The sequence below is a fragment of the Schistocerca nitens genome, chromosome 4 (assembly GCF_023898315.1).
Source record: "Schistocerca nitens isolate TAMUIC-IGC-003100 chromosome 4, iqSchNite1.1, whole genome shotgun sequence".
NCBI classification, from domain to species: Eukaryota; Metazoa; Arthropoda; class Insecta; order Orthoptera; family Acrididae; genus Schistocerca; species Schistocerca nitens.
In genome coordinates, this window is record NC_064617.1 from 494,037,788 (window position 1) to 494,042,023 (window position 4,236).

Genomic DNA, 4,236 nt, shown 5'->3' on the forward strand with positions numbered 1-4,236 from the left:
CTGTCGAAGAAGAAGAATTTACCCACACACTACAAGTCGCGGTAGCAGCAATTAACGTACTCAGTTCATCCTCAATGTATTTGCATCATTCGCGCCAGCCGTTGTGGCCGAGCGGTTCTAGGCGCTTCAGTCTGGAACCGCGCGACCGCTTCGGTCACAGGTTCGAATCCTGCCTCGGGCATGGATGTGTGTGATGTCCTCAGGTTAGTTAGGTTTAAGTAGTTCTATGTCTAGGGGGCTGATGACCTCAGATGTTAAGTCCCATAGTGCTCAGAGCCATTTGAACCATTTTTTTTTTTTTTTGCATCATTCACTCATCACTGATCACGAGAGAGCTTTTGTGGGTGATCTGTTGCACAAATTACAATAGCGAAATCCCAAGTCCAATATGTGTGTGTGGGTACAATTGAGACTAGGCACCAGCAATAATGAAATATGTCGCCTCTAACAGTATGTGACTGCTTGGTATGCGTTTACGCACGTCACCCCCCTCGTTCCCCCCGACCTAAACCTGCATGTCTTACGGGTGCTGTCTACAACGACGTCATTCAGAATACTCTTAGAAATTCGCTACAGCGTATGAGGAACCAAGACGTTTCTACTCAGTGACTCTCCAGTACATTTCAGTCTCATTGGTCGACTTATGCTGGATGATATATACCGTAACAGATGGATTAGCACGGGTAGTTCAGTCCAAGGCCTGAATACTCCAACGACTATGAGTCTTTGGAGAGTTCTATGAAGGGCCACCTAAAACAGCTAGCTGTTGGAGCGGATATTTCTCATTCATAGATGCTTTATCTGCGTGCCACGAGTGTCTGCGAAAGCATTTGACATCGTCTGTGAGTTTGTGAAAGGGTTCGTCTATCCACGATAGAACCACTGTATATTTACAGAAACACCTGGAGGACATTCATGAACACTGATTATGAGCTTCCGACTTGAGTACTTTGTAAAATATTTGTAGTCCCTAGTTGAAAACGAAAGGAATTTAGTTCTTTTCTTTATTTGATCTTTTTTACTTGTTTTCCTGTGAGATTTTCGCGCTTAAGGTGTGTAAAACTAAATCTTGTATGTGTAGGCCGAGATACTAGTACAAATAGTCTTGTTCCGCATTTTGGACCCACCTTCGATAAATTGGCTACTTTGATGTTTAGTTATATAGAAAACCTCGACATTTACTAGTAATTTTTCATGATTATCAAATCCGTTCCAGTTATACTTGACAAACCGTTTATGTAGGTAAAATCGTACACACGAACCGGGTTTCAGGATTAAAATCCCATCTTCAGGCGTTTGATTGTGTACGAGCGCCTGAATATAGAATTTACATCCTGAAACCCGGGTCGTGTTTATGATTTTACCTAAGTAAAGGATTTGTCAAATACAACTGGAGCGGATTTATTCGTCATGAAAAACTTTAGCAACAGTTGTGGATGTCTACTAAAAAGAGTATTAGCAGACCTGCTGGCATGTCCTGTATCCCACATTTGCAAAGCGCTGTTCTGAAGCCCGTACTACTCTCCTACCGCGCTGAGAGTGCGTGAACTTGCACAAGCATACAATTACTCTTTGTCTGGATAGGGGCATTCTGCCACGTTTCTATGGGCAGCTCTGTTCGCTGCGCTGACAGTATCCGATTTACATTCTTGGCATTTGTCTTAATTTAACGCGAGTAGCCAGCAGCCACGGGGAGGGAGGGGGGGGGGGGGGATGGGCGCGACGGAAGATGGATAAGAAAAAAGGAAGGATAGAAAGGATCTCTTTGAGTGGGTGTGTGGCTGTGTATGCGTGAGAGACAGAGAGAGAGATAGACAGAGAAAGAAAGGGGGCGAGGGAGCACAGGCAACAGAAGGAACACGGAAAGAGCGAAGAACGGTGATAAACATCTCCAGGGTCTTGAAATAAATTTCGAGGTGAGACATTGTAATTCATCTATGGGAAAATGCCCGCGACACGTAGAGCTCGCCGGAACATCGTTTTCCGCTGATTCAAGCTCGGCGTAGGCGACTCGCGTCCTGGAGCCGTGAAATCATACGTGACGCATTTCGGTCATCCTTTTTTCTGGTTCTGACGAACAGACAGCGCCGAAATAGTACGTCCGCTTCAGACTACTTGTTGGATGAGCATGACGAAAAGAGAACGTGGCGCGGAGACAGGGGCTGGATGTAGGGGAGACTACAAAATGAATCTAATACATTTATTTAATGATTAATGCTTGGCATAGATGGAATTTCACGTTATAACCAGCAAGCCAGATTGGATGTCTATTGTCAACAATTCACGGAATGTTGTATCTGGAAACTGTCACATTGATACTTTTGACTCAACTTGTTGACCTTGCCTCGGAAGGTGCGTAAATATACATTGAATTACTACCGCTTTAATTAAAATGGAACGAATGAGTGTAGCATTCTATCTACAGTTCAGTGTCGATTAAACAAAGGTTACGTGAACCATACTCCTAAAAGACTTGCGAGAAAATTTTCTTTCAAAAGTTGGAAGATATGGGCCTCTTCCGCAATTAAATCTACGTTTGTTTTTAGTTAAATGTTTGTATTACATGATGCACGGCGTTTGTTTTTTATTTACTATGCGTTTTTCACGCGATCAAGCAGAGTCTCCTATACATTCCTGTTTTCACTAGTTACTGAGATATTTATAGGCGGTTAAGCTCCTTCAGAACATACCATGAAGGCCCAACTGTACCCACCGGCCGCCGTGTCATCCTCAGCTCATAGGCGTCACTAGATGCGGATGTGGTGGGGCATGTGGTCAGCACACCGATCTCCCGGCCGTATATCAGTTTCCGAGACCGGAGCCGCCACTTCTCAATCAAGTAGCTCCTCAGTTCGCCGCACAAGGGCTGAGTGCACCCCGCTTGCCAACAGCGCTCGGCAGACCGGATGGTCACCCATCCAAGTGCTAGCCCAGCCCGACACCGCTTAACTTCGGTGATCTGATGGGAACCGGTGTTAACACTGCGGCAAGGCCGTTGACATAGGCAGTTAAGAGAGAGTTAAAAAGAATATCGCATCTCTTGAAACATCCATGTGCGCGTCCTGGGCAGGGAATTAAATTCACACACATTCAAAGAGTTGGAATAGGCCAATACGACAGTTGTAACTGTCAAGCCGAAAATACCAAGCTGTCACGATGAAGCTTGGTGTTAGTCCTTCTCCTCATATCCGCTCTTCAATGCGACACGTATTTTTCATCAAGGGATCTTTTCTCGGGGACCCTGGTTGTAGAAACCTGCATTTTGGCTGTTGAGGAAATGTTCCACCTCGAATGTCACCTCGTCATCATTCTGGAAAATTCTGCCGCACAGTTCAAAGATTGGAGCTCAACTTCTAATAGTTGTATTTTATTTTTTTATTAATTGCATGTTTTAATGGAGGACTATTAAGTCTGTGAAATGCCCAATGGTTTGTTTTTCTTTGTGGCATCTGATATGTGTTATATTTGAAGTGTCGCATTGAAGAGCGGATATGAGGAGAAGGACTAGCACCAAGCTTCATAGTGACAGCTTGGTATTTTAGGGTTGACAGTGGTTTCAGAAGTTCAAAATGGTTCAAATGGCTCTGAGCACTATGGGACTTAACATCTGTGGTCATCAGTCCCCTAGAACTTAGAACTACTTAAACCTAACTAACCTAAGGACATCACACACATCCATGCCCGAGGCAGGATTCGAACCTGCGACCGTAGTAGTTGCGTGGTTCCGGACTGAGCGCCTAGAACCGCTAGACCACCGCGGCCGGCCCAGAAGTCACAGGGTACCATGTCATGAGAAAACGGGGAGTTTAGGCAAAATTTTATAATGCAAAGACGAAGCATATGAGACTCTTCGGTGCGCAATGAGATGGGGCGTTGTTGAGGAGACAATACCCCTTGGAAAACTTTCCGCGACACTTCGTCTAAACCATGTGCGGGCAATCGGCAGTCCGCTGGCCGGATTGCTCCCGCGATTGATTTCAATCTGACACGCGGAAGAAATTTGTAGTAGAGAGAACGACGTGTTAGAACACTGCAAATTATCTGCCAAAACACTACAAATTCGAGGCTGTTTATAATAAACTAGCTGCCAAACCCGGAATCCCCCGGGTACTCAAATGGTTCAAATGGCTCTGAGCACTATGGGACTTAACTTCTGAGGTCATCAGTCCCCTAGAACTTAGAACTACTTAAAGCTAACTAAGGACATCACACACATCCATGCCCGAGGCAGGATTC

At 45.1% G+C, this 4,236-nt stretch overlaps 1 pseudogene; it reads right to left on the reverse strand.

Moving 5' to 3' along the window:
* Nucleotides 1-2,882: 2,882 nt before the first annotated feature.
* Nucleotides 2,883-3,000, reverse strand: LOC126254020 (5S ribosomal RNA; annotated as a pseudogene).
* Nucleotides 3,001-4,236: the final 1,236 nt, after the last annotated feature.